We start from the raw sequence: 13,929 nt of genomic DNA, 5'->3' as shown, positions 1-13,929 counted from the left end.
ATCCTGGAAGAAGATAGTCATAACACATATAATGCACAAAATATTAGTATCCAGAATCTATAACTCCTACTAACCACTAAAAAAAGCTTAATCTCATCAGTAGTCAGGGAAGTGCATAATGAGAAACCATTTCAACTCACTAGACTAGCACAAATGTAAAAATGACATAGTACTAAGGTTTGACAAGAATGTAAAGAAGGGTAGGGGTGCCTGGGGGCTCTGTTCGTTGAGCGTCCAACTCTTGATTTCAGCTCAGGTCCTGATCTCACAGTTCCTGAGTTCAAGCCATACATCAGGCTCTGCGCCGATAGTGTGGAGCCTGCTTGGGATTCTCTCCCTTTCCTCTCTCTCTGTACCCTACCCCCATTTGCATGCGTGCGAGTGCTCTCTAAATCAATCAATCAATCAATCAATCAATAAAAAGAATGTAGAGCAGGGTAAACTCATACTGCTTATGGAGATATGACTTGGCACAACTTTGGAAAGTATTTGGCATCACCCAGTAGAGTCAAATAAACATGGATCATATACCCAGCAATTCTATTCCTAAGGATAAAATTAAAGTTATCTGTGCACACATGAAGCAAAAGCTACCTATAAGAAACTCCAGTGTACAATAGCTTATAATAATCTCAATAGGCAAAAACTTTGGCTACATTCAAATTTCTATTGACAATAAAATGAATGGTAAAATTGTGATCTATGTATGTATGTTATGGATTTTTAATACAGCAGTGAAGATGAATATAAGCACACAAGTAAAATAGCCAAATCCCATAACAGAGTGAAAGTAGTCATAGAATGCCATATATGATTTAATTGATGTAGTTTAATAGACAAAACTGAGTAACATTATTTTTCTTAATTTAAAAATTTTTTAAATATTTTATTTATTTTTGAGAGGGAGACAGAGTATGAGTGAGTGGAGGGGCAGACAGAGAGGGAAACACTGAATCCCAAGCAGGCTCTAGGTTCTGAGCTGTCAGCACAGAGACCCATGTGGGGCTCAAACTCAAGAACTGCGAGATCATGACCTGAGCCAAAGTCAAACACTTAGCTGACTGAGCCACCCAGGTACCCCATTTTGTAATTTTTTTAAAGGTTTATTTATTTTTGAGAGCAAGAGAAAGATAAGAGCATGAGATGGGGTAGGGCAGAGAGAGAGGGAGACATTAAATCTGAAGCAGGCTCTAGGCTGTGAGCTGTCAGCACAGAGCCCACCCAACATGGGGCTCAAACTCACAAACCATGAGATCATTACCTGACCTGAAGTTGGATGGTTAACTGACTGATCCACCCAGGAGCCCCTCATTTAGAGGTATATACATATGTGGTAAGCTATAAAGCAAATTTGGCTTACCACCAAATTCAGGATGATGGCTCTCTCTGGGTGGAGATAGGACATGTGACTATGAACTGTAAGTTTCTTCAGAAAAGGATTATGTTTCTGTGGAGTTCAGAATCAAGAACCTGACCTGTGAGTTCACAAAAGCCTACCTGAGGAAAGGGCATTTAAGCTGACAGCTGAAGAATGAGAAACAGTTAATTAGAACAATGCTTCTCACAGAGACCCACCAGTAGCTGTGAAATATAATAGTATTTCTAGCTATAGTCAGATTTTATTAAAAATATAACTTCATGCAAATAAAAACAAAAGACTGCCTATTGGAGTTTTTGCCCTTGTGCAGAAAAGACATCAATATTTTTAGAAAATTAGCCATATTCAGAGAGAATTTGGAGGCTTTCACTCTTCTTTAACGTAAACCAGACTTGAAAACAAAATCACCGATACAAAAATTGGTGGCCATTCATAAATACCTGGAAATATCCAACTCTTTACTTGGGTCTATAATAGAGACTTTGAAGAGCTATACAAACATTTGGAGCAAGTTGAGCTGAAGGCTGATATATAAGGGAGACTGAATCTTTCGTTGGAGAAATATTTAGATCCTTTGCCCATTTGTAATGAGTTGTCCTTAAGTTGTTGAGTTGAAAGAGTTCTTTGTATATCCTAAAACTAGACTGTTCTGTGGTATAGGAGTTGCAAATATTTTCTCCCATGTTGTGGACTGTCTTTTCATTTTCTTGATAGTATCCTTTGATGCATAAAGTTTTTACTTTTTGTGAAAGGCCACTCAACAATTTTTCCTTTTGTTGCTTGTGCTTTTGGTATCATATTTAAGAAATCATTGCCTAATCCAAGGACATGAAAACTTACTTATGTTAGCCAAATGGAGTTTTAAATAAACTGGATTTATGTAGCTAAAGTAAATGTGTCTTTAAAATCTATTAAAGAAAAAAAGCAGCCAAATATACACTGAATTATCTGAAGAAGTAAAAACACTAAATGTACTTACAAATCATATTAAATAGTCATAAAAAACTTACAAACTTCATTGCAGTCAGAAAAATCCAGCTTTAAAGTGAAATTCCAGAGCTTCAGCAGAAACTTAGTCATTTCTAAGCTGCATCAATGAAGGAAATGGACTATGGAGCAGTCCACTTCCAGTGATTTACTGAGGAAAGGAAGGAAAGAATCTGTCCAAAGCTGATGAAAAGATCCTTTCTGCCTGTGAACAGGTGGACACTTACAGAATACAGGTCACACCCTTTAGAAAATCAGAAAGAATCATTGGGTCTTTATCAATTATCATGAGGGAAAATGGTTTATGATATTTGGTGAGATATCTGTTGGCTGAAAAAAATTTTGATAGGAAAATCAAATTCATACTTCAGAGAAATAAATGATTTAGGAAGAATTTAAATCTAGACTCTGCAAAAAGTCCCTAATGTTCCAAAGGGGCATTTGGCAGACACTCAGGAACTGCTGGAACTCCCTGGGAGAAGGAAGGAGGTCCATTAAGGGGGAATGGCTCAAAGATCCAATTCTGTGCCTGTGTGGACCACAGTCCTTGGTCAGGCCGACTGCATCCTGACACAGCATTTCCTCCACAACAGCAAGACAAGTCGTCCTGGTGCTCCCCATGCTAGCAGATACTCAACACCTTCTTTTGACAACTCTAAGACATCTACATTGTTAGAAATAGAGGCCAATAGGAATGATACCACAGGTAACCTTGGTCATTTAATTATACCAGGTTCAATCCTCTCACCTGAATGGAAGGCAGCTGACCCCGGGCTCTGTTCTTCTAAGTCAGCCTCCTGTCAGAAGTCAGATATCCCAGATGAACCCCAGGAAACAGTTCCGGACAAGAGCATCTCCTGTCATGTTCTTTTCTCTGGAAAGCCAGTTTGGGCCTCCCCAAGAATCTTTTCCATGGAGGGATATCCATGGCCCAGCACATTCTTCATTGGCAACACGAAACATCTCTAAACGAGTCCTGGGTTTTGGTTTTCTGTCCACACAACATTAAAACAGAAGTGAGACACTTTCAGAATTGATCTAGCCTTCTAATAAGCCTATTTCTAAAGATCAGAATCATAGGAAAAATGCATTTTTGCTTTTTCCTAAAGTAACTTGATACTTTTCTCTTACTTTCACTGCTAAGTCATCATTCCATGCCTCAAATGGAAGATGGAGAGAATTATAATTCTTTTTTAAAATTTTTTTATTTAATATAGCTTATTTCTTTTTGAGACAGAACACGAGTGGGGGAGGGGCAGAGAGAGAGACACACACAGAATCTGAAACAGACTTCAGGCTCTGAGCTGTCAGCACAGAGCCCGATGCGGGTCTCAAAGCCACGAATCATGAGATCATGACCTGAGCCGAAGTCGGATGCTTAACTGACTGAGCGACCCAGGTGCTCCGAGATTTATAATTCTTAAGTTTTTTGTTTTATTACTGTAGATTATTTAAACATGATTCTGAAAAGGAAATTGTTTACATTTTATTCTATTTGTAGGTATGGTTATTATGGTATTTTTGTCATTGTTGTTGACAAGTCCACTAAAATAATCCAGGAACACAGCAAGAATTTTGCCTAATAAAATAATTTTGAGTGTTTTCTCCTTTAGTTTTATTGCTATTAGTTAAGTGGTAACAAGTGCTCAAATGGAAACATTACAGAATTACAATTCTCAGAACAATGTTTCACAAATATACATCACAACTGCTTCCATTTTATTCAATTTCTACAAAAAGTATATAATTTTTGATATTGCTATTAAACAAGTCTCTTCTACTGATCCAGGAAAACATAATAATTTTGTCTCCTAAAGTAGTTTTCAATTTTCTCTTCTTTAGTCTTTCTGCTGTCATTATGTCATTACACTATTGCTCAAATTGAGCTCAGTAGAACTGTAATTTTTAAGATAGTGTTTATAAATTTATTTAAAAGTAAATGTCACTTTCTCTGTTTCTAGACAGTCTGAAGATAGTATTTCAATTGTTTAATTTAAACTCCCCAGTAACATGGTCATAAAAGTATCACATCCATAGCAGTCGTTACAGAAGACATCTGGATGGAATGGTATCAAACATCAGATATGCTAACTATTGATTGGAAATACATGTAAAAAGCAATGCCAATGATATGCTATTGGAGTCCTGAGGTTGCATTCCCCAGTCCTGTTGAGGAAGCAGAAACTGATTTAAACCAAGGTCAGACGTAGAGCACTAAGCAGCAGATTCTAGTTTTAAACAGACTGCTACCAATGATTTTCTCAAACCATGAGCCAAATGCAGAATGCAGTTTGCCCTTTTTCGTGTTTTGGGACAAAAAATTTTAACCTGACATCCATAAGGCTGTTGTGAGAATTAAATGATAATAACACAACTATGATGCTCACATGAATACATAACAGTTGCTATCACCATTACTGCCAATTAGAAATATTGTGGTGGAAAGCAATGAAGAGAAAAAAGTTACAGGTTAGATTCACTATACCAAAAGGAGAATAATAATCTTGACTAGTGTCATAATTGGACTTATTAAAATGTAATCAAATTCAGAGAGAGCAAGTTTAAGAAAAAAACTAATGGATTCATGTTCATTTAAATTATGAAACATTTCAATATTTGAGAACCAGGAACTAATTTGGAACTGTTTAATACTTCTTATAAAGGCTAGTAGTAGTGATAGCATAAAATAAATTTGCAGGTGGCAAAATTTAAAATTTATGTAAATCTAAAGAGCTGCGATATGGATGGAAAGAAAACAAATGACTTGCTTATTGATAAGATGTGATTATCCCTCAACAACAGAGTAGATAAATGAATACTGAGTCAGCTAGAATGTTAAGAAGAGAAAAAGTAATACTGAGGGCTGTCAGGAAGAGAATTAACACCATTAACCATCAGTGAGGAGGATACCCGAGGCCTTCAGAGAGGCCTCTTCTCTCAGAGCCCTCCCCAGGACACAGGGACAGACTTAGGCAGAACCTAACGCACTTTGAGGAGTTGATGGGTCCAGAATCAATGTGACCTAGTTAGGCCAGTAAGATTTGATCTCAGGACTTGGGGATTTGGAGCTGAGTGATAGAAAAACTGGGAGTCAGAGTCATATTCATAGCAGTACTCTGGGGGTAAATAAGGTCTGTAAATTTTTGTTAAGGACCTTAAACTTGCCTTGGCTCCTGTTTCAACTACATTCAACTAATTTCCTAGGTCAGGTCCTGTGCCCTCCTGATACTTCCCTTCCTCTCCAGCCCCATCTTTTTGGCTCAACCCAGCCCGATTAAGTTTCTATTATTTAAAATTAGAGGGGCGCCTAAGTGGCTCAGTTGGTTAAGCCTCTGACTTTGGCTCAGGTCAGATTTCACATTCATGGGTTCGAGCCCCGCATCAGGCTCTGTCCTGACATCTAGCTCAGAGCCTGGAGCCTGCTTCAGATTCTGTGTCTCCCTCTCTCTGCCCCTCCCCCTCTCATGTTCTGTCTCTCTCTGTATCAAAAATAAATAAAACATTAAAAAAATATTTCTTTAAAAAATAAAATAAAATTAGAAAAAATATTTCAAAACAAATCACTTGAAGCAATATTTATACAGCATCAAAAAAAAGTACCATTTTTACATTATCAGTGAAATTCTAAGAACTAAATGTAAATTCTCTGCAAAGTTTATTTCAGTGTGAATAATGAAGCTCTGGAAATTCCAGCAAAGATAAATGTGGACAAGAGAGAGGTAATAATAGTTTTCAATAAAAAGAAAGAATGTGATTTCTCCAATGTACTACATGATCTTTTTATTTATCATTTTGCAAAGTGGAAAACTGATGGAAACGATGTCACAGGTCTATACACTGTTATTTGGGAACGACTGAATAAAACCCTAGAGAGGGGCGGCTGGGTGGCTCAGTCGGTTAAGCCTCCGACTTCGGCTCAGGTCAGATCTCACGTCTGTGGGTTCGAGCCCAGCGTCAGGCTCTGTGCTGACAGCTCAGAGCCTGGAGCCTGCTTCCGGTTCTGTGTCTCCTTCTCTCTCTGTCCCTCCCCCTCTCATGCTCTATCTCTCTATGTATCAAAAATAAATAAAACATTAAAAAAACCCCTAGAGATTCTGAAATATAGAATTAAAACAAAATGTTTTGATTATTCAGTCAACTCATTTTTATTAAAACGGATTGAGGTCAGGGTAAATGGATTACCTCAAGGAGGACAATTTTAAGCAAGGGTGCGTTGGAACCCAGTCTAATGCTCTTTGGGAATAAACACATCGCTAAAGAAATGTTTCCTCACAAGGGAAGTATGATGAATAAAATAATGGTAGCCTATTCATTACAGATAGCTTGTTGGTGATCAAAGCTTGCTTTGTCATGCTGTAACTGTTTAAATTGTAAGTCTAGACATTTCATTAATATTTCTTAAAGAATGGGAGATATTAATTTATCCACATATGAGTCACCATGGATATAAAAAACAAGTAAATGAAATTGCCATTATAATGTGAAATGCTGCAACATAATAACAATTTGATGGTCTTGTTTAATATTTCAAATTGATGTTGGTTAACAATATATTATACTAAAATTTTCATTTCAGAAATAGTTCATTTGTCTAAAATTTGTGGATAGGGACATTTGTAATTATTTCTCCCATGACCAAAAAGATATAATTTCCTATGCACAACTTTGGATACACACAAGAAGCACAAGTTTTGGAGTTAACGCTGGGCAAGGGAAACTGGCTATAGGGCCATTTATGCGGGTCTATTTTAGTTCTATGTTTCAACTACAGGAAGATTTCTCCTTTTGATATTTTCCCTATAAAATGATGGCAAAGTTAAATGAATCTGGATCTTCTATCGCCCTGTAAACTTAACTGACTTTAACATTTTCATTCCATTCACTAAATAAAGTAAAATCAATGTTCCATAATGAATACACATTATTTTCATTATTGGGAGAAATAAACTTTACTATTAGAATAAATGGAATCAAATCATGATTTTCCCCCCTATAGTTGGTAATTTCTAGACCCTCTATTTATTTTTTAGTTTATTTACTTATTTTGAGCAGGGGAGGGATAGACAGAGGGGAAGGCGCGGAGAGAGAGAGACAGAGAGAGAGAATCCCAGGTAGAGCCCTATACGGGGCTCAAACTCACAAAACCGTGAGGTCCTGAGGTAAGTGGAAACTGAGAGTCAGATGCTTAACCAACTGAGCCACCCGGGCATCCCTAGACCCTCTATTTAAATTAAACCTACCAATTTTGGGCTTAAAACTAAGTTATTGGGATCTACCATACAACTTTGTGCTCATAGTTAATAATACCATATGGTATTTAAATTTAAGTGTCTTAATTCAATAAAAAATTAAATCTATGTCATATACATATTTAGTTTTCACTGAAAATAATGAAAATTTTAAAACTCACTTTTCCCCCTAATTATAAAAGTAATACAGAACTTGCAGGTCTGGGACGGGATGGAGTAGTTGCACCTATCCCTATCCCTTCCACTAAGTACAACTAAAAGCCCTGGATGGAATTATGAAACAAATACATGAAAACTCTAAAAGACATAGAAAAGGCAGATTGGCTAGTTACCTCCAAAGACATGGCAGTGAATTCCCAGGGTTTTCTTTTTGCTTCGTATTTCTCACACTAGGTGCGGGAGATGCAGGCAAACTGGAAATGCCACCAGACTCAGACCAAAAATGGCCCCCAAAGCCTGCTCCCTCTAGACAAAGGACCAGGAAAGGAAGAGCCTAGTAAGAAAGAAATACTCAGTTAATAACCACTCATGCAGAAAAAAAGTTAACATTGGGAAGCCTGAGCCATAGAAAGTCCTGCTTGCAAGGTTGGCCTTTGGCTAGCATCTGGAAATTTCACTGATTAAACAGTTCCCCACACTGATTATTAAACATTCCTTAAATAATAGAGATGTTTCCCTGTGCCTAGAGTGTTCACTCAAATGATACGGTTTTTACTGTACAGCTGCTTTCCTTCTGAGGGTCTGGTATTGGTGCTAGGCAGTGGGTACCTATAGGACCAGACCACAAAACCTTGGGCACTGAATTTCTAATGAACTTCCCTGCCTGGGAAGCAATACGTTATACCTATTGTCACAATTCACCAATGGAAAATTTAAGTGCACCCTGGGCAAGTCTACTGGGGGAGAACTCTTAGGACCTTGTGCCTAATTTCCTTTAGAATTCACTCCACAAAACTTTTCCTTTGCTGATTTTGCTTTGTTACATTCGCTGAAAATATCATAGATGAATAAAACTGTACATTGAGTCCCGTGAGTACTCCTAGTGAATCACTGAACATGAGAGTATCCTTGGAGACCCCCAACATACTGCCCTACTCCAACCAAGTTTCAGAAAAAGTGGTGGTCCCATCCCCTCCCCTGTCAGCAATAGCCCAGTGGGAAATGTAGACTTTCACTCATGCCAGACTAATGAGATACCCCAACACCTCTACCAGGATAGTGTCAGAGAAAGCTGAGTGGGAAGCCAGAACTTTTATCATATTCTAGTGGAAATGAAGTCCTCCCCTACATCTCCCATAATGTCATTGGAGGCCAGTGGGGAGTAGTGATGAGGCATCCTTCTACCTCCCAACTATGGGGGGGTATCAGTTGAAGTCTGGTGGAGAACCTGAACTCCCACCCCTATACAACATGGGGTGACAAAGAAGGCCTAATGGGGATATGAACTTGTACCCTGGCCAGGAAGTTATAAGGTGGCATCCCTGTAACCCTGCTCTGTGGTGTCAGAGAAGGCCTGATAAAGATTTAAGATCCAGAGTATCATACTGCCATACACAAAATGTTCAAGATACAGTAGAAAGGTACTTTTCATACTAACAACCAGGAAAATCTCAATTTGGATGAGAAAGACAATCAACAGATGCCAACACTGAGAGAACACAGACGTTCGAATTACTTGACAAGGATTTTAAAACAGCCAGCATTAAAAATGATTCAATAAACAATTATGAACATGCTTGAAAACTAACAAAAAGTTTCAGCAAAGAAAAGGAAGACATAAAAGACATACAGACATTTTAAAACTGAAAAATTATAATATCCTAAGATAACTTTTAAAACTTAGAATAGAAGAGTATAGAAGAATCAGGGAACCTGAAGATATATAATAGAAATGACCCAATCTGAACAATAAAGAGAAAATGGATTAAAAAAAATTAACAGTCTTGGGGACCTGTGAGCTATACCAAAAGATCTAACATTTATGCACTAGAGTCCTGGAAGGAGAGGAGAAAAGAGGGTGGACCTGAAGAAGTACTTAAAGAAATAATTTCTGGGGGTGCCTGAGTAGCTCAGTCAGTTAACTGTCCGACTCCTGATTTCGACTCAGGTCATGATCTCATGGTTTGTGAGACAGAGCCCCACATTGGGCTCTGCACTAATATAGCCTGCTTGGGATTCTCTCTCACTCTCTCTCTGTCCCTCCCCTGCTCCCATGCGTGCAAAATAAATAAACTGGGGAAAGTAAAGACACTTAAATGGAGTTAAGGTTTTTATACTTCACTCAACCTAATAAAACACCATCTCCAGTAGACTGTGGTAAGTGTTGTATAAATAATGTAATACCTAGAGCAACCGTTGAAAAATTCATACAAAGAGATATACTTGAAAACATTACAGACAAATCAAAATGTAATTGTAAAATCATGTTCAAGTAACCAACTGAAAGACATGTAAAAGAAAACAGAAAAACCAAAACCAGAAGGAACAAACAGCAGAAAATAAATTGGCAGACTAAAGGTTTAACATCTCAATAATTATATTACATACACATGGTCTATTTTGTTTGTAAAAGCTGAGGGAAAAAAAAAACAAATTTCCAAACTGTGAATAACTAGACAAATTGTGGTAAATCCATGCCAGGGTATTCTACTCAGCCACAAAAGGAAATGGACTGTTGCCACAAACAATAGTTTGAATAGATCTCAAGAGTCTTATGCTGAGTAAAATAAAACAATCTCAAAAGGCATTTATTTGGGGCACCTAGGTGGATCAGTCTGTTAAGCATCCAACTCTTGATTTTGGCTCAGGTCATGATCTCATGGTTCGTGACTCTGAGCCCCAAGTCAGGCTCTGGGCTGGTAGGGCAGAGACTGCTTGGAATTCTCTCTCTCCCCCTTTCTCTCTTCCCCTTCTGCACTCATGTTCTCTCTCTCTCTCAAAATAAATAAATGAATATTTTTTGAAAAGGCATATATTGTATGATCCAATTTACATAATCTTCTATAAATAACCAAACATATAGATGGAAAACCGATTAGTGAACAGGGTTAGGAACAGTAAGAGGAATGGGGGTGTGGGTGGAAACAAAGGGAGCCGCACAAGGATATCTTTGTGGTGATGGAAGAGTTCTGTAAATTGACTGTAGCAGTTATGTGAATCTATATGTGCAACACATGGCATAGAATTATATGCAAACACATTGTACCAATGTCAGTGTTTTGATACTGCAGTAAAAGAAATAATCATTAGAAAAAAAACTCAGTAAAGGATACATGTGATCTCTTTTTGCAACTGCCTAAATATCTATAATAATTTTTTTGATTATATATAAACTGTATACAAATGTGTATACATCTAAAGCATAGAAAAGATGTGCAAAGATAGGCATAAAAATATGTGGTAAGGATATATCTCTATTATTTTAATTTTTTAAAAAAGAATGCAAAATTATTATAAAACATCCAAATACAGAAAATTAGAAACAAGATGAAAATCACTTGCTCTATGATACCATCAAGAGATAATTTCAAATCACTCATTTAACAAACACAGAGTGCATCCTGTGGTGCCATGAACTGTTAACATTTTGGTGTATATTTCAGAACTTTCTTGTGCATCTAGTAACATACAAATTTTAATCATTCATGGATACGCATTATTATATGCATAATATGTACTATTATATAACAAGCTCTCATTGCTTGATATTTTCTTCTTTAATATTCATCCTTTCAGCAAATATTTGATTATCTGCTTTAGCCAACATCATGCTAGAAGACTCCAAGACTATAATGGTAAACTCATCAGACATTGTTTCCTCACAGAGCTTACAGTATAGTCAGAGACTGTCACTAAACAAATTTTTTGAGATACACCTTATAGATTGTGTCAAGTTTAGACAAATGTAAACAACGTTTGAAATTCTCAGCAGGGGTGCCTAGGTGGCTCAGGTGGTTAAGCTTCTGATTTCAGCTCAGGTCATGATCTCAAGGTTCAAGCCTCTCATCAAGTTCTGTGCTGACAGCTCAGGGCCTGGAGCCTGCTTCCGATTCTGTCTCTCCCCTGTTTGCACTCTGCCTCTCTCTCACTCTCAAAAATAAACATTAAAGAAAAATTTTTTGAAATTCTCAACTGTGAAAGGAAAGGTATCCTGATGGCAAAATACCATGGCATATTTATCATTGATGGAAATGAACCAGTAGAGAGAAAGACTAAAAATATAGGCATGAGAGAGGATAACAGATTTAAAGAAAGCTGAGAAGGAAGGAGCCAGAACACAAGCATAAGGGTTGGCTTCAGGTAGAAGGAAACTGCCACACGGAAACAGGAGCAAAGAAGCAAAGACAAGTTACAGATATAATTTAGTTTATAGACTGAGGTCTGAAGCTGAGGCAATTCCTCTTTGAGGCCTTCTATTTTCTTATCAAAAAGATAACATAATGTCATCTGTCAAGAATAGAATGTAAATTGGAAGATCTGAGGTTTAAAGACAGTTGTGGTTTTAAGATGTCATTTGGAAAAGCAACCTAAATAGAAAAAGTAAACTTGCCAAGCTGAGTTAAGAGACTGTAGAGTCTGTGATATGGGGCAAATTCTGATCATTCTCAGCACATTGCCTGCAGTCAAAGAAAAGTCAAGGGAACATATTTTAGATGAGAGAAACAAAGTGCTATATAACTAAATTTAAAAGAAAGAAAACAAGAAATAAGGAAAGTGTTTTTCAGTTGGGAGGAGAGAAAGAAAATGGCCTGAGAGAAAAGGAGAAGGAAGTAAACAGGTCAGGGGAAACATGGAGATAAAACCAAGACGGTAGTGGATTCCTGACTCGGGTGCTGGAATGTCCTTTAGCCTTACAATCCAAACATGATCACAGTGACGTCAGAAGTTTAACATCTCATTTTATGAAACTGGTTTCACGTTTCTTTTAGTCTCTAGACCCGACAACCTACTGAAATTCTTGGAATTTCCAGGCCTTTAGTTGCTGCAGACAATTATGAGAGAGGCACAAGTGTATTACTCTCCACATATTAGAAGAGAGGGTTTAGTGAACAACAGCAGGCAGAAGTTTAATTATTCACTTCCTAATGGCACTTGTGAGTTGCTATGAGCACTTTTTCAAAGTCCATTGTGTATTTATTCCTAGTTACCAGGAATCCAGCTCCTTTATTCATAACATAATTTTTGATTTCATGATGTTTAGCTTAATAAAAATGGACTTGGAAAAACTGAAATATGGGCAAATCATCTGTTAGATGGACTTTGTCCAAAATACTTTGCTGCCATTATTTTCTGAGAAATACCACTGTTCAACACTTGGCAATTATTAAATTATCCACACTAGAGGAACATCAAAATTATCAGACCCTTCATTTCATGGCTATTTTATTATTAAAAAGAAGATTCTCTTTATGAATCTTCTTGTTTAGAATTAAACTTTAAGATGTTATAGTGGAGGGGCACCTGGGTGGCTCAGTCCGTTGAGCGTTTGACTTTGGCTCAGGTCATGATCTCATGGTTCATGAGTTCGAGCCCCATATCGGGCTCTGTGCTGACAGCTCAGAGCCTGGAGCCGGTTTCAGATTCTGCATCTCCCTCTCTCTCTGCCCCTCCCCTACTCATGCTTGGTCTCTCTCAAAAATAAATAAACACTAAAAAAATTTTTTAAAAAGATGTTATAGTTGAGATTTATAATCAACTACAACGAGCCTCTCTAGTTAACAGCAAAAAATAGAAAGTGGCCAAGCTGGTTACAAGTGAACAAGGAACAGAATGGATTGAAAGAAACTTAAAATTCAGTCTGGAGTTCAATCACTTGTTTTTTGATCATCTCTTTGGCGGGACTGTTAATATGTGATTCTTGTACAAATTCTTTTAATTTGGGATTTTTTTTCTCTCTGTCCTTTTTGTTTTTCAAGAAAGAGGGTATACTTTTTTCCCTCTATTGAAAATGTTTCATTTTTAAAAATGAGAGGCTTTTCATGCATTCCTAGTGCAATAAAAATTACCAAAAGAGAGAGGTAAGGAGAACATAAAATAGTGTTTGCTTTAACTAAAAAATTATCAGGACACAAAATTGGTTCTTTGCTTCCCTTCATCACAGCCAAAAGAGAGACATGAATCAGTTACATCACTGTCAAGCAGAAGGGGGAAATACGTAATTCAAAGACTGGTGCTTATGTGAGGCCAATATTCTCATTCTCCCTTCCTTTTCAAAATCTTAAGTTTTGCTTGGCACCATATACAACAATCTAGTGGCAATTATTTTTTTTCCTCCTGCCTAACATCAAGTGATGCACGTGGGGAGTTCGTTGTATG

General features: G+C 37.3%; 1 protein-coding gene across 2 annotated transcripts in view; it reads right to left on the bottom strand.

Moving 5' to 3' along the window:
* RNF145 (ring finger protein 145) overlaps positions 1–13,929 on the bottom strand; it is a 93,197-nt gene that overhangs the window by 78,577 nt on the left and 691 nt on the right. For both annotated transcript variants that reach the window (XM_029942935.1, XM_029942933.1), the window contains exons 2-3: positions 7,947–8,107; positions 3,114–3,356 (exon numbers count right to left, since the gene is read on the bottom strand). The gene's annotated coding sequence lies outside the window, so the exon portion shown is untranslated. The remainder of the gene's footprint in view (positions 1–3,113; positions 3,357–7,946; positions 8,108–13,929) is intronic.

This window comes from Suricata suricatta, chromosome 6, assembly GCF_006229205.1.
Source record: "Suricata suricatta isolate VVHF042 chromosome 6, meerkat_22Aug2017_6uvM2_HiC, whole genome shotgun sequence".
Lineage (NCBI taxonomy): Eukaryota > Metazoa > Chordata > Mammalia > Carnivora > Herpestidae > Suricata > Suricata suricatta.
This window is presented reverse-complemented; position numbering and strand designations above follow the sequence as displayed.